This window comes from Ambystoma mexicanum, chromosome 2q (assembly GCF_040938575.1).
Source record: "Ambystoma mexicanum isolate Mex_15411 chromosome 2q, UKY_AmexF1_1, whole genome shotgun sequence".
NCBI classification, from domain to species: domain Eukaryota; kingdom Metazoa; phylum Chordata; class Amphibia; order Caudata; family Ambystomatidae; genus Ambystoma; species Ambystoma mexicanum.
Window position 1 is genome coordinate 1,449,659,443 of NC_090924.1, and position 22,580 is coordinate 1,449,682,022.

At 48.5% G+C, this 22,580-nt stretch overlaps 1 protein-coding gene across 2 annotated transcripts in view; it reads right to left on the minus strand.

The window, feature by feature from the left end:
* LOC138570260 (zinc finger protein 84-like) overlaps positions 1–13,541 on the minus strand; it is an 80,989-nt gene extending 67,448 nt beyond the window's left edge. For both annotated transcript variants that reach the window (XM_069649025.1, XM_069649024.1), the window contains exons 1-3: positions 12,910–13,541; positions 7,276–7,337; positions 536–611 (exon numbers count right to left, since the gene is read on the minus strand). The gene's annotated coding sequence lies outside the window, so the exon portion shown is untranslated. The remainder of the gene's footprint in view (positions 1–535; positions 612–7,275; positions 7,338–12,909) is intronic.
* Positions 13,542–22,580: the final 9,039 nt, after the last annotated feature.

The following is a 22,580-nucleotide window of genomic DNA, read 5'->3' on the forward strand; positions in this document are numbered from 1 at the left end:
GGCGAGGTGCGTAGGTCCACCACCCCCCCTGAACCACCCCCCAGGTTCATCCTCTCTAGACGAGAGCTTCATTGTTAGAGCCGGATAGAACCGGGGCAGTCCAAACATGGCGGCTGGATGGCTTTCACCCAGAACCCCTGAACGTCTGGAAAGTGCCAAGCACAGCAACCCAACTGTACATTGCTTGACCAACGTATTTGCAAGTGTTACCAAAGCCAAAAAATAAAGAGAATAATACAAGTAATTGAGCACATGATGCATTGTATCTACTGCAAAACAATAGTCAGTAAGGCTCTGCGTATAACTACAGTACTGAGTCTTGCACTCCAAATGCAAGATTCATCCAAAATACGGGGACATTTATAGCTCAGTTTCACACTTTGAGTAAATGCTGAATAGAGGCTACACATTATTATGTTTTTACAGTCCATGAATTATGGAGCTTTCCTCCTAAGCATACTCCAAACACAAACCCTCCCCCTCTTCATGACTTTTTAATAATGTTTGTCTCTTAGTGCACAGAGGAGGTACTTACCTTTATTTCCACATTCGTCCAGGTCTCAGCTCTTAGAAGTGGCCGTATGATGACTCATTTGCGCTATACGGCTCACCTAGAAAAACAACCAAACGCAGAAAGTTATCAATGTGTACTCACTGCAAGCTGACATTGTAAGCACACTTCCATGGTTCTCAACAAATGGTGTTTTGACAATGAATGTGGCCGCACAGATCCTTTGTATACTTGGGAGAGAAGAGGTCAATGAAGCATGGGAATGTGTGATGGAAGCAGTGAAAGAAGAGGACAGGGATAGTGCGGTAAAGGGATTATACCTGGGAGAGAAGAGGTCAATGAAGCATGGGAATGTGTGATGGAAGCAGTGAAAGAAGAGGATAGAGATAGGGCAGTAAAGGGAGTATGCCTGGGAGAGAAGAGGTCAATGAAGCATGGGAATGTGTGATGGAAGCAGTGAAAGAAGAGGACATGGATAGGGCAGTGAAGGGAGTATACCTGGGAGAGAAGAGGTCAATGAAGCGTGGGAATGTGTGATGGAAGCAGTGAAAGAAGAGGACAGGGATAGGGCGGTGAAGGGGGTATACCTGGGAGAGAAGAGCTCAATGAAGCATGGGAATGTGTGATGAAGCAGTGAAAGAAGAGGACAGGGATAGGGCGGTGAGGGGAGTATACCTGGGAGAGAGGAGGTCAAAGAAGCATGGGAATGTGTGATGGAAGCAGTGAAAGAAGAGGACAGGGATAGGGCGGTGAAGGGAGTATACCTGGGAGAGAAGAGGTCAATGAAGCATGGGAATGTGTGATGGAAGCAGTGAAAGAAGAGGACATGGGTAGGGCAGTGAAAGGAGTATACCTGGGAGAGAAGAGGTCAATGAAGCATGGGAATGTGTGATGGAAGCAGTGAAAGAAGAGGACAGGGATAGGGCAGTGAAGGGATTATACCTGGGAGAGAAGAGGTCAATGAAGCGTGGGAATGTGTGATGGAAGCAGTGAAAGAAGAGGACAGGAATAGGGTGGAGAAGGTAGTATACCTGGGAGAGAAGAGGTCAATGAAGCATGGGTATGTGTGATGGAAGCAGTGAAAGAAGAGTTGGGACGAGAAGAGGACAGGGGTAGGGTGGTGAAGGGAAGCAGGGTAGACAAGAGGGCAGCTGCAGCACTCAAGGTGCGACCTCTATGAAAGGAGTGTGCAAGTGACGGGGAAGTGGAGAGCCAGTGATGGCAATGGGGAAGCAGCAGTTAAGGAGAAGGGGTGGGTCTGCTTTAGAGCATCCGTGGGGGGGGGGGGGCGAGAATATGAGCTAACTGCACCAAGAGCACTCCTTTAAGTAAGCAGTACTATTTGAGTGAGCAGTAGCCTCTCTATTCTAAACCTGTACACAAGCAAGTTATAAGAATCAAGGGGGTAACAAGTCTTTGCAGTGTACAGAAATGCAGGACAGAGCTGTGAAAGTTTGCACTGAGAAGGGAACCCTACTTCCACCTACCAAAGTGGTCATACATAAATATATGCCCCCATGACATTTAGGCACATTCATGTAGTCCTCATAATTAGCATGTGCTCTGCCTGATCTAGAGCCAGGGGTGTGAGTGGCTCTAAACAGCTGCACCATTGCAACTCCTTCCCGACAGATCCAGGCAGAGTGGGACCCTGGGAAATGTATTCATGGTAACAGAAGAAGCCACTCTGCTCCCACCCCTCAGGCATTGAGCCTAACTGCCCTCAGGGCACCACCACCAGATTAGATAAGCGAAAAAGCCTTCCATTGGTCTGTACTCACAGATCTGGGTGGTGCCTGCAGGGGAGGCTGAATAAATTATATAAAATCTCTTCGACTACGGTAAGCGAGACACCTCTACTTGAGAGTCCGAGGACAGTTCCCCTTTAGGCACTGAGTGAGAAAGGAGAGACAGGGCTGATGTGAGGCTGTGTTGCTGAACGACACTGGAATTGTGTTGTCAAAATGAGCATTTCTGCCCTTCTACGTGCTTCCATTTTAAAGGTGCAGTTTTGTGGCCGAGGGGCAAAGGTGTTTCATATTTAGAGAAAGATAATTTAACAAAATGATCCCATCAGTGCCTCTAAACCGACTGTCGCTCATTCCAGATAGTAGATTCCAATCTAGGATTTGCCACGTGCAGCAAAAGATGTCCAGGCCCCCCCCCGCCCCATTTGAATAGACACTGATGGCCAATATGTGCAGTATGACTATTATCATCATATGTACATAAACAATAACGACTATAAAGCATTATATCCTGTTTTTATCTTTTTTTTTATAGTGCACCCTACCTCTGGCAGATAAGAAACAAGGATTTTCCCAGGATTCCATATTAATGAAGCTGGTACTAGTATTCAGTCTAGTTTTCAGACACTTGACTGCAGACTTTCTCATCCCCACTTGGCACACTCATTTCTATTCATATTTGCCTCATCACCCCTCGTCCTTCCTCCCTGGATGGCCACATCTTAGGATTTTAAATACCTCTCATAGCACGTCATGCAGAGCTATACCCGCAGTATCATTGATTCCCGCTCCTGTTAGCAGCACTATCTGCAGGGCGCGAGCTGTGCTGACTTCACACAGACCTAGTTACATTTCATGGACCACATCTCTGTTTGGTCAGACTCCTCATTCTATACTACCACGCAGAGCTATACCCACAGCATCATTGGGCCTCATTCCGAGTACGGCGTTAACCAATGGCGCTATTAACGCCTTGGTTGACGCCGTACCCGCACCGGCAGCGCCTTGGTGGTTGGCGGAATTACCGCCCCATTCCAAGGTTGGCGGGGCGGTAATTCCCCAATCCCCATTTACCCTTCCCCATTCCCATTCTTGCCCCATAGGGCATAATGGGAGTGGGGAAGGCGTCAATTACGCCACCGTAAATTACGGTGGCGTAATTAACATCAAGGTCCCTTAGCGCCATGGTATTTAACGCCTGCTAAAAGCAGGTGTTAAAAGCACCATGGCGCTAAGGGAACTCGGAGTATGGCGGTAAGGGATTACCGCCACCGCTCTCGTTAGCGGTGGCCGCTATCCCTTACCGCCATACTCGGAATGAGGCCCATTGACTCATGCTCCCTTTTAGCACCAGCATCTGCAGGGCGCGAGCTATGGTGACTTCACATAGACCAAGTTGCACCCTTCCTCTTTTCTTCTGCCTTCGCTCCCCCTCTCCCCTGCTGATCTGTTCTCTCTTGGCGCCGTGAACCTGGCCACCCTCTGTCTGCCGGGTCCAGATACCTGCTCACCCCACCACTCTCCAGCACTGCCTCCGGGCCACCCATTGCACTGGGGTCTGTATCTGTACCCGGAAACAGCCCCCCCTCCATTTTTTGCTTCCTGCACTTATCAGACTTACCCTGTCTGCTACCTTAAAACTAGCACTTATAAATTGCTGGCTGAACTACCACCATTTGTCGCCTTTATTATTTATTTATTATTATTATTTATCTGTTTCTCCTCTGCTTCGCACTTTCCACTTCTCCCCTTCCATGCACTTTTCCCCTCCCCCTCTCCCATGTACTTGCACGTTCTCAATGTCACTGGGCCTAGTAAGATCGCTGTTTTGTTCTCCCCTGTTCCTCTCCTTTGCCTTGTCGCGCTCTGAAACACTTGTGTACGAGCGCGATAGAAATAAAATATCAATATCAATATCAATTTGATGGAGCCACATCTCTGTTTGGTCAGACTCCTCATTCCATGCTGCTACACGTCATGCAGAGCTATACCTGCAGTTTCATTGACTCACGCTCCTGTTAGCAGCACTATCTGCAGGGCGCGAGCTGTGATGACTTCACACAGACCTAAACGCATTTGACGGAACCACATCTCTGTTTGGACAGACTCCTCATTCTATACTACCACACACATGTCATGCAGAGCTACACCCGCAGAATCGTTGAGTCATGCTCCTGTTAGCAGCAATATCTAGAGGGCGCGAGCCGTGATGACTTCACTCAGACCTAGGCGCAGTTGATGGAGCCACATATTGGAACTTTGCTAAAAGGGCAATAAGCTGGAAAGTGCTTCAAAATGCCTCTTCTTTGGAAACGCACAGAGGAATAGACGATAGCCAGTAGTGGGTCCAAGCCTCTGAAATGACTGCAAGTGTGTCATTATTTACCGTAATTGGAGATTGGAGACAGGAAGTGCATCAATAACAAATACAAATGCTGACATGGCCATTTAATATTCCTATCACCAGACTTGTTATTTGTTCACGAAAGGAGTCAAATTGGCATGCCATTGTCCTTGACGTAATTCTTCACAAGTCTAACGTGCATGAACACATCAGACAAAGGGGCTTCCCTTTCATGCACCCTATGCCATGACCACTCATGAGTTAGCAGCTACATGGGGATAGCATGGAGAATGCAGGTATGTCATACTTCCAAACTCCATACCCCACTTCCTATAAACTCTTCCTCATGCTCTAAATTCCCTTCCAGAACGCTCACCCTTCCAGACCTAGACACAAAATACAACACTCACTCATCATCGAAACTGGACCATCTAGCCAGCCTATGGCGGGTCACGTGTCAAGATGTGCGCTGAAGCCCTTGCACCTACCAGTTCAATTCCTCCTTCGCCTCCTGCGCAATTCCCTCGCTCATCAAAGAGGCCTGGGTCACCCCACTCCTCAAAAAGCCCTTACTGGATCCCTCCATCCGCACTAACTACCGGGCCATCACAACCGTACCCTATCTCCTCAAAATCCTTGACCGCCCTGCATACCTCCAACTGCATTCCCATCTGGAATCCAACAATCTACTTGGAACACGCCAATCCGGCTTCAGACCCAGACACAGTACGGAGACTGCCTTCATCGATCTTAAAATGCTACTGGACAACATACGTGATACGTGCAAGATCCTCACTCTCCTACTTCTCGATCTCTGCCGCCTTCGACTTGGTAGACCACAACCTCCTATGCCATCACCCCAGCTCCCTCCTCAGCCTGTCCCCTGATGCTGCCAGTTGGATCAAGTCCTTCCTGAGTGAACGCTCCTCCAGTATCTTCAGTGACTCTGCTGCCGCAGACCCCATTCCTGTCTCATATGGCGTAACCCAAAGAACTTGTCTGTCGCCCACTCTATACAATATGTATACCAAGCCCCCATTCGACCACCTAGACGATCTGAACATCCCTTACACAAACTTCAGTGATTACACTCAAGTCCTCCTCAAACTCTCTGGCAATCACAGCCTTGACTCAGCCAACATCAACCGTGTCTATAGCATTATTCACGCCTGGATGGCAAACCTCCATCTCTGCCTCCATGATGACAAAACACCACTCCTCACTGTCGGCTCCTCTCACCGCCTTAAGCTCCTTGACCCCTCCTTGTCCTCCTTTTCTATTGATTACATGTTTAGAGACAGGAATTAAATTGTCAACACCCTTGGAGTTGCTGAGCTACCCATGCATAAACATGTCAACGCCCCCTTGCCTCCTCTGGAACTTATTCAAATACGCTCATTAACTCCAACAGGAAATACCTCTCCCCTGAAAACTGCCTTACTCTAGCCAGAGCCACCATTGGGAGCAAGTAGACTACTGCAATGCCATCCTAACCCAGAACCTCAGCCAAAAACCTAACTAAGCTCCAAAACTGCTGCAGAACAACACACTCTGGGCGGTTTGGGTCCTAAAACGCTCAGACCACATTTTGCAATCCAGACGAGAGGCCCACTGGCTACCCATCAAGGCGTACATCGATTTCAAAATCCTCTCCATCACACACCGGCCTTACCTTAAATACCAAACCACACCATCTACGCTCCTCCTCCACCCTATCATTGACCACTGCCTGATTCAACAGGAAAAGAGCTGGCGGAGCAAGCTTCCCTGTCACTGCCCCTTGGGACTGCTTGCGCCCCTCACTACAATAAGAACCGCCCAACCCCCATTCCATAAAAAAAACTGAAAACTGCCTTATTCAACACAATGTATGAACTGCCTCCCTTCACTCTTGACATTGTGTTTCCCCATACCAATGTATCGTAACAGTATATTGTAACCTGTAACAATGTAATTCTAGCGCCATGATACCACAGCGTCTTTGCCGCTATCAACAAATGTAATAAATAAATAACCATTCTCCCCAGGTGGAAGGACAAAAACTGACTCTACTTGCATGTACCAAAGTGCCTATTCAATTCTCCTGTGCAGCTCCACTCCTCCAAGCGCTTCAGCAAAGCATTGTGATCCAGAATCTAGGATCATTATGCATGCTTTACAATTCACCAAAATAAATGACTAAAACTTTTGGGTGGGGCCAATTCTTTGGGGCCCAACCAAACACATGGTCAACTAATTCCAAGAGGACGGCACATACGATGGTATTAACATAGGTGGATTTTAGGAGGGCACTTGAACCGCCACTGGGGTATATATGTGCTGCAGGCAGATACATGGTCATTTTTTCAGAACGCCGTCATACTTATGCTATGATTTTCAGAAGGATGAAAGTCTGAGTGAACCGGAATGGTTTTGAACCAGTGGCCATCCGCAGATCCCACTAGGGGATGCCTTATTCCACGAACCAACGGAGCAGGGATCTGGTTCAGGGATCGACGGGACATGGACACTACTTCCAGGAAGAATCACTGGTGCATTGGGTGGAGAATGAAGAGAGGAGAGGAGAGAATGGGACAATAAGGGTCCTGGACTGCAGGGTGGGAGACAGGCTACCTCAGAAGAGAAGAAGTGTGTCTGCAGAGAGACATAGACAAACTATTGCAGTTATTTACCTTGTGCAGTCTGTGCTTCTTACTGTTTGCTGAATAAGATGACAACAATACTTTTTTCAGGGCTGGAAAAAGCAGACATTATTAGATTATTAATTAATCCACAATAAAAATGTTCTACAAGCACTTACAAGACATCCAGAGCAGATGTATACATGGAAATATTCAAAGAGCGAGCTGCCCACCTCCACCGCCCCCCATACACCACCCCCCTTCCCATACACATGCGAAAGGATTATCAGAAAGTGTACGAAGGAAAAGCAGAGACAATTTGACATGTGCCCTAAAAAGAATACTCCATTCTCAATGCAAGAGAGTGTGGAATATCCATGTTCATGCACCTATATAGAATTAGGCAGGAAATATTCCTTCATAGTGTGTGCTGTTCACATTACAAAAGGTAGCATTTGAGATGTAAACGCGGAATAGCAGGTAGGCGTTTCGAAGAGACGACAAAAAGGATCCTACCCACCCCTCAGAACCTCGTAGAGGGACTGCAGGTGTCCAAGCTACCGGCTGCCATTGCCAGGCAGCAGAACTGATCTTCTTCTTCTTCCAATTATCGACAGCGTGGGCGGACCCACGCAGGCGCGTCCCCATCCAAAAGGATGATGTGCACCTCCCCACCAATCTTACACACAACCCTCACTTTCTCATAACTCCTCCCACCGCCCCGTCTGCCCCACAAAATCTAACAGCACACTGCTCCTTTCTCTGCCTCTCACCCCGACTCCTCCCAGCAAAGCCTTCCCACTCAGTTCAGCCACTCCCAGCGCAGACATCCGAGCCTTCATCAACTCTCTCTCCTCGACATGCCTCTCACATGCAAGCAGAAAATGTCCCACAGTCTCGGGCCCCCCACACACCACACAGTCCCTGGACTCACGCTTCCCCACTCGAAACAGACTGTCATTCAGCCCCACGTGCCCTATCCTCAACCGATTCAGCATCACCGCCTCCCTCCTCCTCCTCCATTCCAGTTTCCCTGCATCCACCTTCACAGACACCTTCTCACGAACACCAAACATCCACCTGCCCTCCCACCTCTCCTGCCACTCATCCATAACCCGCTTTACCACCACAGCCTTCACCTCATCCACACATCAACCGTTCCTTTCCTCATACCCGCACCCGCTGCCAAATCCACCAACCCATTACCCAAAATGCCACTGTGACTGGGAACCCACGCCAACTCCAGATCCATCCCCCCACGTGCACACCGATCAATCTTCCTCCTGATGTCCAAAATCACATCCTTCCTATCACCATCCCCTGCCACAATCGCCTGCAACCCACTCAATGAATCCGAAAACACCACCACCTTCTCAAACCCCAACTCGCACACCCGATCAATCGCCAATGCAATCGCCACCAACTCAGCCGTACAAATCGATACGTCATTCGCCCCACTTTATACTCCCCAGTGCTTTCCAGATAATACGCCATACTCACTCTCCCAGACACAGGATCCTTCGAACCATCAGTGAACACCTTACACCCTTCCTTCCCTGCCACATACGCCTGACCCAAAGCCTTGATCTCACCCCGTAAACCCCGCTTCTTTGACACCACACTCGCCAACTCCAAACACACCTTTGGAGACCCCATCATCCACATCGGCCATCTCACCAAATCCGTATCTGTCACAGCCAACAACTCGCCCACACCCCACTGCACCCCCTTCTCCCACATGTGAAACCCCAAAGTGCCCCCCTTCCTCCTCCACCGGTCCCTATAATAGTCAAACCTCCAATTACACAGCAAACATTCACGCACCGGGTGACCACACTCTTCGCACTACACTTCACCCACCACCTCATATTCAACGCATCCCTCCTCAACCCCAACGGCATCTCCCCCACAAGCACCTGCACCGCATTCATTGGAGAGGACCTCATCTCACCCGAACACACCCTCAATGCCCTCGCCTGCACCCTATCCAACCGCAGCTTCTGGCTCGCCGTGAAACCCACTGCCACCTGACATCCAAAATCCATCACACTCAGAATCAACCCCTTATACAACATTCGTAAACACGTCTTTTGCGCACCCTACTCTTTCCCAGTCACCGCCCGCAACAAATTCAACCTACGTTTACACTTATCCACCATACCATCCACCTGCAAATTCCAGTTCAACTTCCTATCCAAAATCACCCCCAAGTACCGAAACTCTTCACGCTCTTCACCCTCACACCTTTCAAAACCAAGTCCAACTCCTACTGCACTCTTCTCCTCGAGAAAACCATACTCACACTTTTATCCACAGACACCAAAAAGCCCCATTTCCCACACCACTCCTCCATACGCACTATCTCAGCTTGCAGCTGACTCTGCACCAACAACAAACTCTGCCCTCTTACCCATACCACACCGTCATCTGCAAAGAAATCCACCTGACACCCGATACCCACCAAAGCCCGAATCAACCCATCCACCATCACATTAAACAGCATCGCACTAATCATACTCCCCTGCGGCGTCCCATTCTCCATCTTCCAAACCTCAGACATCATCCCCCTCACTCTCACCTGAAAGGTCCCATCAGCCAAAAACGCCCTAATCCACCGAAACATCCTCCCCTTCACACCCATCTCCAACAGTCTCACAAACAACCCACTCCTCCACACCATTCATACGCCTTCTCCAAATCCAAAAAGAACGCCCCCACCAGCTCCCCATCGCACAACGCCTCCTCCACACCAGTCACCAACCTCACTAACGGATCTGCCACTGACCGATTCCTCCTGAACCCACTCTGAAAATCACTCAAACACCCATTTGACTCCAAGTAAAACCCCAATCTCTCAACCACCATCTGTTCCATAACCTTACACAGCACAACAGTCAGTGCAATCGGCCTATATGACTTATACTCGGTAGGGACCTTGCCACCCTTCAAAATTGCCACCACAATCGCTCTTTTCCACAACCTCGGCAAAACTCCACTCTTCCAGATCTCATTGAACAGAGCCAACACCTCCAACTTACATTCCACTGGCAACTTTTCCAAAAATACATACATGATCCCATCCACCCCTGGACTAGACCACTTCCCCTTCTGAATCGCCCCATCCAAATCCACCATAGAAAACGGAACCTCATACTGCTCTTTCCAAGGCCCAACATCCACCAACAACTCCCGCGTCTCCTCCTCAACCACACCCATACCTAGCCTCACTGCCTCCGGGAAGTTCCCTGAACTGTGCACTCCCGCAAAATACTCCACCAACAAATTTTCCTTCTCCCCATCCTCACTGACCACCTCCACCCCTTTCAACAGCATAGACATACCACCCTGCAGCCTCATCAACCCGGACTTCCGCTTAAACTGCTTCCAAACCTCACCCACACCAGAATTACTCCTCAGAGACCCACAATAGCCTTCTTATATGCCAACAAATCCTCCAACATTCCCGATCTCACCGCCCTGGCCCTAGCCTTCTTACGCGCCGCCACAGCCTGTGAACATTCCACTGACCACCAAGGAACCTCGACCTTCCCACCCTTCCCCTTCAAAACCTCCGGAACTGCCGCCACCGACGCCGCTCTCATTCCCTGTACCAGATGCTCATTCCATTCATCCACCCCCCCATCCCTATCCCGAGAAACAATCAGTTCCTGACATAATCCCTTATACAACTCCCAATCAGCCTTCCTAAAATTCAACCGACTCCCATGCATCGGGGACCTGGCCCCACCTCACCCCTCACAGTCACCATAATGCCAGAATGATCGCTCCCCATATCCCCATCCTCATGCACCTCCCCATCCTCATGCACCTCCCAATCACATTCACCCGCAATTGCAGCAGACACCCAGGTCAGATCCAAACACAACAACTTCCCAGTCCTCACATCCACCCGCGTGCCTGAACCATCATTCAGCAAAAACAGACACAATTCATCCGCCATGCCCTCCAACAGTTCCCCATTCGCATCCGTCCGATCATCACCCCACAACGTATTGGCACTGTTGAAATCACCACACAAAACGCAAGGTCCCACATGTCCCCTTATCACTCCAGAGAGCACACCCACCTCCACCACCTCACACGGATTATAATAATTCAGTACCAATACTTCCGATCCCCCTACCCGAATCCCCGCTCCGATAGCCTCCACTGCTCAGAGCCACACCTCCCCTCTCCCCCCCAGCCTATCCTTACGAAAGAACTCAAAATCCGGAATCACAAACCTCAGATCACCCCTTAACCACGTCTCCTGAATACAAACCACATCAACATTCAATTCCCCACACAACACCGCTTTCAACTCCTGCCCATTCCTCAACAAACTCCTCGCGTTCCACTGCAAAATTCTCAGGCCGACACCCCACTCTGCTTCCGCACCTGCCTAAACACATCCTGTTCCAACACATCCACAACACTCAAAAACCAACCTCCTCCCCGCTTCCACCACTCCTTTTGTAAGATCCGACACACTGACAGGCAAATTCCCTTGAACCAGCTCCAGCACAATCACTATAAAGCACATAAACGCAGTTTTCGGGACAAACGCCATTTCTACGCCTTTCACCTCACCCACCACTCTCTTCCTTCCCACAGCCTCATCCATCACCGGCTCTCTCCCACACACCTCACTCACTACTCATCCCAGTTTCACCTTTGCCACAGCCTCCGCATAAGACAAACCTTCCACCGCCCTCACCTGCACCACCTCTCTCGCCACCCTGTGGCTCTCACACCCCCTAGAAAGCCCCCCCCACAATTCACACACTTCTCCGGGGTCTCCACCTTGAATTCCTTAATATCGTGATCTCCACCACACCTCCCACAGTGCCTCTCATTCCTGCATACTCTCGCAACAGGTCCAAACTGCTGACACTTATAACACCTCAAAGGCAACGCTAACACCTCAAAGGCAACGCTACATAAACTTTCACATGGAACCTCTGGTAACCCAACTCTACTACCTCCGGACACTCCGCCCTCGCAAACCTCACTGCCAGTCGTAGACACCACATCCCCTTGTGCATCTCTCCTCCCCAGCCTCCACGCATCTACTACCCCCACATCCGCCAGCTACTCCTCCACCTCAGACATATTCACGGACACTGGCACTCCATACAACACCCCCTTACACGACACACCACTTTGATCAAACACTTGCACCGCATGTCTACCCAGACAACCCACCTCCGGAATCTTAACCTTACTGCCAGCATCCGTCCCCTCCACCAACAACCGGCCCCCAGCCACCACTAGCACCCGAGTGACATTCCCCACAGCCGCCTTCACCCATCCAGCAATCGCCATCGGATTTTCCCCCCAGGAACGTCTTCTCACGACTATCAGGCTTCAACACCACCTTCCACACACTGTCACACTGCATCTGCTCCACCCCAGGCACACCGCTCCCTGTGGCCCCCAGCCCCTCCAAAGTGCACTTTTCCTGGGTCCCTGACCCACAATTGCCTCGTTCCAGCCCCCCTCCATCATCCCTCTGTGGAGACCTGCTGCGATGCCGCCCCTCACTTCACCCCTTCCCCCCTCCACAGATGTAGATTTCGCAATCAGCATAGTCCCCCTCTTCGCCCTCTCCTCCACCCTGCCTTTTTTTCAGCCTTCCCATTCCACTTTGCCATCCTTACCACCTTCTCCTCCAAGCACACTCACCCCCTGCACCTGCCTGGAAGGTCCACTCCGCCTCCTCGAGCCAAGCACCCTCCACACAGACACCGCTCTGCCCTGCCTGGGTCCACCTCTTCATCTGATGAAACACTGCTCTCTCCCTCTTGAGTCTGCACAGCTGAGTGCTGACAACCATCATAAGATGGCCAGCAGAACTGATCAAAGCACGTGCTGTGCCTAGGCAGGAAGCAGTGGAGCATGCGCAGAAAACTGGCAGGGGCTTGCGCAGAACAGGGAGGCGAGACACGCATGCGCATAAGAGGGGGGCGAGACGAGCATGCGCACAGAAGGGAAACGGCCAAGCACGCAAACAAAAGAGGTTAGGCAGGGCATGCGCAGAAGAGGCAGGGTAAGCAGAGCATGCACACAAAGGGAACTGGGCAAAGTATGCGCACAAGAGAGGCAGGGACGTAAACGTGAGCGGTAAAATATGCGGAGCATGCGCACAAGAGGGAGGCTAAGCAGGGAGCGATATGCGCACAAAAGAGAGGCCAGACACTGTAGGCGCGGAAAAGAGAAGTGATGCAGAGCATGCGCAGAAGAGATGCTGGAGAGAGCATGCGCGCAAGAGAGGCCGGAGAGAGCATGCGCATAAGAGACCGGAGAGAGCAGGCGCACAAGAGAGGCCGGAGAGAGCATGCGCGCAAGAGAGGCCGGAGAGAGCATGCGCATAAGAGACCGGAGAGAGCAGATGCACAAGAGAGGCCGGAGAGAGCATGCGCATAAGAGACCGGAGAGAGCAGGCGCACAAGAGAGGCCGGAGAGAGCATGCGCATAAGAGACCGGAGAGAGCAGGCGCACAAGAGAGGCCGGAGAGAGCATGCGCGCAAGAGAGGCCGGAGAGAGCATGCGCACAAGAGAGGCCGGAGAGAGCATGTGCACAAAAGGGAAACCGGGCAAAGCACGCGCACAAAAGAGGTTAGGCAGGGCATGCGCAGAAGAGGCAGGGTAAGCAGAGCATGCACACAAAGGGAACTGGGCAAAGTATGCGCACAAGAGAGGCAGGGACGTAAACGTGAGTGGTAAAATATGCGGAGCATGCGCACAAGAGATAGGCTAAGCAGGGAGCGCTATGCGCACAAAAGAGAGGCCAGATTCTGCAGGCGCGGAAAAGAGAAGTGAAGCAGAGCATGCGCAGAAGAGATGCTGGAGAGAGCATGCGCGCAAGAGAGGCCGAAAAGAGCATGCGCACAAAAGGGAGACAGAACAAAGCATGCGCACAAGAGGAAGACGAAGCAACGCACGCGCACAAAAGGGAGATGGACAAAGCATGTGCACAAGTGGACGTAACAGCACATGCGTATAAAAGTGAAACCGGGCACGGCACGCGCACAAAAGAGCATGCGCATAAGGGAGGCAGGGAGCGCAGTGGCGTTGGTAGGAAAATCTGCGGAGCATGCGCACAACAAGAGGGAGGATAAGCAGAGAGGCTAGGCCCTGCCGGTGTACTGTAATATTCGGGATCCCATTCCGGCATATGGTCCGAGTTCCGCATCGTCCAGTCAGGGGAGTATCCAGCATTGCAAGAGGGGCTGGGGGACAGCCACAGTGAAACCCCTGCTACTTTCCCCTCAAATGCAGTCATAAGTCCCTAACCCCCAGAATTTTAGGCATTTCTCTGAGTCTCCGGGAAAGACCCGGCAATCGCAGGAATTTTGTTGGTCTTTCAGGGTCCCGTCATATTCTGCACCTGATTGGCTGGCGCCTGTAGATAATCGGGTGGAGAAGTGGGCGGGACTTTGCCTCAATGCGACCGCTGTAATAATGCTGCTTACAATCCATGTCATTGGATTGAAGGCAGCATTATTGCGGCTTCACCTTCATTTTGCTTACCATAGCATTGAATGGCCCTCATTACAAGGTGGGCGCAAAGGGATACCGGGCACCGGTAATGACACCAGTGCCGGTAATCCCTTTGCGCCCTATTCCGAGATCCCATTACGGGACCCTCCCTTAACGCCTGGTTGTACAATGCATTAAGGACGGGACCCGAAAAGGGATACCGGGGTCAATAACAGTACCGCAATTTGCGGTACCGTTATTGACGCCTTCCCATTGAGCCATATGGGGGCTGGAATGGGGAATGGCATTTCAAATGGTGACATACCGGTCCCGCAAAGGGCGGAATGGACCGGTAAGTCCCCATACCACCACGTCGGTGGCGGTACCGGTATTGGTGCTAGTCATGGCGCTAATAGCGCCATGACTAGCACCAGCCTCGTAATGAGGGCCAATTAATGAATGATTTTCAGTGCTATAGTAAGCAAAATGAAGGTGGTGAAAATGTTTCTAATGACAGCTACCATAGTTTTCAACCATTTCTGTTGCAAAGGCGGGTGAAATCACCCGATTTTGTTTTTGGCGGGTGAGACGCCCATTGAAATGAATGGGCGTGCAGGAGGCTTGGCGGTGAGTCAGCCCTTTACAAGGCGGGTGACACCCGCCAAAAGCGAGTTGAGAGCTATGCAGCTACAACAACCAAGTTTACCTTTTTGACAGGTGGCCGGGGCATGTGGGTGGAGTCATGTGCAAATGGGCAGAGTCTCGTGTGGCTGTGGACGGGGCATAAATCTCAGGAATTTTGATTTTCAAATGTGCGCAGGTATGACTGCAGTGCACGCAATTCCAGGTTGTCTCATTTGCGCCCACAAACTGCCCACACCTGCCCCAATGCACTTTTTTGGTAACATTACTTGTGGCATATCGCATTTTAACACAACAAACACTAAATTAAAACGGCAGAATCATTACAGATGCAGGGAACTTATCTATTAGACCTCTGTCCAGGCGCTCTGGGGCAAAATACATACACATCTCCTGATTTGCATATGGATTGCACCAACAGAAATTACTTCACAGAAAGCACATGGCAAGGCGCATCATCAGTCTTTGATACTTAGAGGCGCCATGGATGTGACTTTAGAGTAAGTTGTCATTAGTAATTTGTGGCAAATCATGCTGTGATGCGAAATACCTAAGATGCACTGTTATATATGGAGCAAGTCAGGCTTTTAAAAAAAAATAACAGCATCATATATTAACACATAAGCCTTGAAGTGAATCACTTACAGAGATGCAGATAAGGTACAGGGCCTCATCACGAGTTTGGCGGTAACCCTTAAATGCGGCGGTAGTGCTATTACCGCTGCATTTAAGGGCCCACCAAATCATAGCTTCGGCTGATTTCCCCCAGCTCTTAGCTGGGGGAAATCTGCCGAAATTTCGCACTCTTACCACCGGCTGGAAATCCACCGGCGGTAAGAGCGTGAAATTTCCCCATTGAGCCCAATGGAGAATGAGGCATTCCCAAATGGGCTCAATCAGGAATGGGGATTTCCCGATCCGCCAAACCCGTGATCCGGCCCTATTAGCGCCAGGGGGGTTTGGTGGTAGGGCTATTAACGCCGGCGCTAATAGCGCCGACGTTACCGCCCATCTCGTGATGAGGCCCACAGTCTGATTACATGATCTGCCCAGGATCACACACTTTGGTTAAATAGTGAAACCGGGATGTGGACAATTTAAGCAACTGAGCACATCTTCACAGTTTTAGTTCATATAGATATTTATTAAGGTTTCCCTTTGCATTTAATGTGCTTAAATAATACTTTATAGCAATGCCTTGGAAGCAAAGCACATTACATAACAAACTTCCCTTTCATTATTAACTTTACACTATACATCTTTATAGAAATATATTCAGCAATAAGAGGATGGATTTAGTTTTATTCTCCCCGCCCTGCATGCAAAGTCACAATAGCATCATGCAGATTAATGTGAGCCTAACAAACCCCCCTTGGGTAAAGCCATAGGGCCTCATTCTGAGTCGGGCGGTAGGGGATACCGGGCACCGGTAAGGAGACCGGTGCCGGTAATCCCCTACCGCCCGATTCCCAAGTGCCCTAACGGGACCCGTAAGGAACGTTTGGTCGGACCAAACGTCCCTTACGGGTCCCGTTAGGGGACCAGGGCACAAATAACGGGTTTGCTATTTGCTAGACCGTTATTCGCGCCATCCCCATTTCCATTGAGCCCTATGGGGCTCAAATGGGAATGGAGAATGGTTTGGTCAATGGGGACTTGCCGATCCCTCCAGGGTCGGAATGGACCGGTAAGTCCCCATTGAACCTAACCGGAGTCAGTACCGGTATGTGAGGCAGCCATGGAGCTAATTGCTCCATTGCTACCACCATACTCGGAATGACCCCCATAGTCATTATTTCATGAAGCCTGCAGCATTATGCCACCATCTCATACCTGATCGCTTACTTCCATGCACATTTCTAAAGGAACAAACGTCCCTGCTAATAGTACCCCTCCCTCCCAGCAGTGCCTAATGGCTCACATTGAAATGCTCTTTTGACACAGAGCAACTTGAGAGCCCCTCTGCTGCTGCTCTGAGCTCCTTGGGACTTTGTCCTGCCAGAGGTTTCGGAAAGGGTAAGGTGTCCTGCTGCGAGGACAATTACTGTGCTGAGCAGGGATTACTGATACACAATTTCCTGCCAACGGGATACCTTTCTTGTTGGGCACCCTCATTGAGGTGCCGAACGGGAGGGTGGGCTACTGATGAAAGTCCCGGGCAGGTTCTAAAAAGAGCCTGTGGGGTGGCAGCTTGCCCCCCCCCCCCCCGGCTCGGTACGCCACTGTTACTTGATCAGTCAGCTGAACTGCATTGAGTTGAATGAAACTTAGTTAGTTATATGGTTATTTGTAGCTTAAAAAATCACAGCTGCCAACAGTGATGGTAATGGGTACACAAACTATGCCTGGAAATTGAAAAAATACTCCAGAATACTACCTCCTTAGGGAAATTGACCCGATAGATGGGTTCACTGTAGAGGGTGTTGTGTAGCGGTGCAGTCATCATGGCAGGCACGTAAAACACATACAAATAATATTTCATTTTACAGGGTTGACATGAAACACAATAAATCACACAATAAACCAGACTGGCAATATATATGTTACACATCTCATACCATGGTGGGAGTATTTGTGCTGTTTTCCTTTTAAGAACATGTATTGCCCCTATAAGCACGTGTCATGACAGCCTCATACCTGACTGGGAAAAGAAGGAGCCTCTGCATGCATGTGCAATACAACAGTGGTAGACTAAATGTAATGGCACTCTGTCTCTGTGTCTCATTGTGTTGGGCCTGCAGACCTACCCCGTGTGATCACAAGCCTGCGGCCCTGCTAGTCTGGGTGACCCCAGACCAGCATGTGTAACCTGCGTGCCTCCAGGCCACTGGCCCTCTGTGTGATCGCAGAGCAGCTGCTTGTGCAGGAGCCTACGGCAGCTGCAGTCTTATCATGTGACCACGGCGATCAGGGTGATCCCTGCCTCATTAATTGCGTGTTGGTGCCCCGAGCACACCTTGGGCTGTCCCAGAGTCACAGTGCACAGAAAGTATGTACTACCCTCCCCAACTCAAGGGATAGTTCAAGCAGTATTTTGTTAAATGTTAACCCTCAAAATTAAGGGGATATCAAATATTGCAACACTATATTAGCTGTAATATTTGTTATCACCTTCATAAAATGGATGAGATGGCTTGCAGAAGCTGTCACAGTGAAGGCTTATGATGTACTCCCCTCCCCAATGCAAGGGATAGTTCAACCAGTGCGTTGTTAAATGTTACCCCTCAAAATCAAGGGGATACCAAATATTACAACCCTATATTAGCAGTAATATTTGGTATCCCCTTAAAAAAATGGATGAGATGGCTTCCAGAAGGAGGCGTAGTGTAGACAAACAATGTACTCCCCTCTGCAATGCAAGGGATAGTTCAAGCAGTGCTTTGTTAAATGTTACCTCTCAACATCAAGGGGATACCAAATATTACAACCCTATATTAGCCATTATATTTGGTATCCCCTTCAAAAAAAGGATGAGATGGCTTCCAGAAGCTGTCGCAGTGTAGGCTTATGATGTACTCCCCTCCTCAATGAAAGGGATAGTTCAAGCAGTGCTTTGTTAAATGTTACCCCGCAACATCAAGGGGATACCAAATATTACAACCCTATATTAGCCATTATATTTGGTATCCCCTTCAAAAAAAGGATGGCATGGCTTCCAGAAGCTGTCACAGTGAAGCTTATGATGTACTCCCCTCCCCAATGAAATGGATAGTTCAAGCAGTGCGTTGTTAAATGATACCACCTCAAAATCAAGGGGATAGCAAATATTACAACACTATATTAGCTGTAATATTAGGTATCCCCTTAAAAAAATAGGATGAGATGGCTTCCAGAAGCTGTCACAGTGTAGGCTTATGATGTACTCCCCTCCCCAATGCAAGGGATAGTTCAAGCAGTGCTTTGTTAAATGTTACCCCTCAACATCAAGGGGGTACCAAATATTACAACCCTATATTAGCCATTATATTTGGTATCCCCTTAAAAAAAGGGATGGGATGGCTTCCAAAAGCTGTCACAGTGAAGGCTTATGATGTACTCCCCTCCCCAATGCAAGGGAAAGTTCAAGCATTGTGTTGTTAAATGTTAGCCCTCAAAATCAAGGAGATAGCAAATATTACAACATTATATTAGCTGTAATATTTGGTATCACCCCGGGAGGATAGCTCAGGGACAACATGCTTACCTTGAAAGCATGATGACAAGCAGCAACGCGGGTTTGATCCCTGGGCCAGCGCTTAGAAACCCCTGGGTATTAAACGCTTTATAAATAACCAATCAAACCTATCTCCTTAAAAAAAGGGATGAGATGGCTTCCAGAAGCTGTCACAGTGTAGGCTTATGATGTATCCCCCTCCCCAATGCAAGGGATAGTTCAAGCAGTGCTTGGTTAAATGTTACCCCTCAACATCAAGGGGATACCAAAAATTACAACGCTATATTAGCCATTATATTTGGTATACCCTTCAAAAAAAGGATGGGATGTCTTCCAGAAGCTGTCTATAGTGAAGGCCTATTTTTAATTTTTTTATTTGTTTGATTGTATTTAAACAATTTTACAAAAGTAGGAGAAGTAAAAAAACGATTAAGTTCAAATCAATCTTAAGATCGTCAACTGCCTAGTTCCTTGATATATATATATATATTACATATAATCCTCGGCTTTCTTTTTATTTTCGATTTTTCCTAAACAGGACTAGTTCAGTTTCCTTCTAGTCCCTTGTTGCTCTTCTGAGCATCCAGCCCAATCGCTTTGAAGAAGCCTACTACAGAAATAACCCATTTGGACTTTTCACCACTTGTTAATCGGAGCCACCACTCCTGCTCATCGTAAACATGTAAGTCTTTGAACAGGTGGTCTAACCATCTCGATCGTTCCTTCACAAGGCCTGTGCAAGATAGCAGCAGATGTTTTCTCGTCTCTACGTGATTATCCTGTGTACAGAAGCGACAATTGTTTGAAACCGCCTGCTTCCTGATCGTTAGGATCTCATTTGTGCTGAGTAGGTTCAATCTTAATCTCATGAAGCTTGCTCTTAGATCTTTGCTCGGAGATTTTAGGTGATAAGGTAGAGTCTCGTTTAATCTTTTGGGATTATGTGGGAAATCCTTTGTCAGAGAACTTTATCTGGCCGCGGACTGTGTTTTGATCCAATCCATTTCTAAAATGTTCTTGTTTACTTTTACTGGGTTGGAGATTAATTCCTCCTTTGAGCTACCAACTTTTTCCAGTAGGCTCATGTTTTTTAATCTCCAGGCTCTCAGGGTTTGACTTTTGCCATTCATCATTGCGCTATTAAATATCTCCAGCATTCGGTTTGAGTTAGGTTGTATTAGCTTCCGATATAGCATCAAACCGTTTCTTTAGACTATTACTTTAAGAGATGACAAACTCAGTTCTCTTCGTATCAGCATCATTGAGGTTGATTGAGGCAGGTTCAAGACTTCACACCAATAGGCGCCCTCAAGCCTAGTCCAAATGGAGTAAGGAAGTTCACTTCTGGGAGGATAGCTCAGCGGCAACATGCGTGCCTTGGATGCAAGACGACACAAAGAAACACAGGTTTGATCCCTGTGTCCGCGCTTGGAAACCTCTGGGTGTTCAAGCACGTTATAAATACGCAACTAAGACACACACAAAAAAAACAACTATAAAAAAAAAAAACAATTTCTGTAACAGCGCCTCGATGCCCGCGGGCTGTGTGAGCGCTTTAAAAATGTACATAAATAAATAAATAAGGAAGTGATGGCATGGCTTCAGCTCCATAGACAATGCGTGGAATCACTTTAGTTCTGTAGAATTTCAAAGAAGGAAAGAGGGAAAATCTGCTGAACTTTCTGTTCATGATTTTCGTCTGAACTATTAACAATCTCATCTTAATTTTTATGTGATCTTGCATCAGTTTCTCTGGACGACTGTTATTCAGTATGATCCCCAAATATTTAAAGCTAGGCACATTCTCCAGTCGTTTACCGTCCGGAAACAGTTTGAGAGTTTTTTTCCCTGACATCTTTTTGCCGAACGACATTGCCTTGGTTTTAGTTTTGTTGAGGTCCAGGTTGTTCTCACTCAAATAGGTCTTCAGATTTTCCATCTGTCTTCGTAATCCGATGGGTGTGTGATCTAGCAATATAATGTCGTCAGCCTATAGGATTCTCGGGATTCTCATTTTCCCAATGAAGTGGGAAAAGATCGTATTAGGTCTTGAGACTCGCCATTATCAGTAATGTATGAATTGTATAGAGCTGGCACCAGCGGGCATCCTTGTTTGACTCCTCGAGCTGTTATGATCTTTTCCAACAGAAGGCTGGCTTTATTTAGTCTGACTTTCATGGAAGTCTGCAAATATAGGGCCTGGATAGGTTGAGTAATTGACGTTCGACAGCTCCTTTGTTTCAACTTCTTCCACAGAGTATCCCTGTTTACCCTTTCGAATGCTTGAACTAGATCCACGAAAGTTAAGCATATCCGAGAGTTTTCTTCCCAGGCCTTTTCCTTTAGAACGCTTATTAGCAAGATGTTCACTGAAGTTCCAAGGCCCCGAACAAAGCTCCCCTGTAATGGGTCGTAGCTTTCAGAGGCAAGAGTCCATTCTTGGAAAGCCTCCAGTGCCAAAGAGCCAAAAATCTTACTGATTGTGTCCAGAAGTCATATGGGACGGTACTGCTTTGGGTCCGTCTTGTCACCCTTATTGAATATGGGAACAACATTGGCTTTTTTTCCATGTTAATGGAATATCACTGCAATTGAAACAATTCCAGAAAACCTCACATATTAAGATGGCCCAGGCTTTCGGATATTGTTTTAGATGGTAATTTGTTATCCCATCGGTTCCCGGTGCTCGTGGAAGGCCTATGATGTACTCCCCTCCCCAATATATGGATAGTTGAAGCAGTGCGTTGTTAAATGTTACCCCTCAAAATCAAGGGGATACCAAAAATTACAACCCTATATTGACCATTATATTTGGTATCCCCTTCGAAAAAAAGGATGGGATGGCTTCCAGAAGCTGTCACAGTGAAGGCTTATGATGTACTCCCATCACCAATGCAAGGGATAGTTCAAGCAGTGCGTTGTTAAATGTTACCACTCAAAATCAAGGGGATACCAAATATTACAACCATATATTAGCTGTAATATTTGGTATCCCCTTCAAAAAAAGGATGAGATGGCTTCCAGAAGCTGTCGCAGTGTAGGCTTATGATGTACGCCCCTCCCCAATGCAAGGGATGGT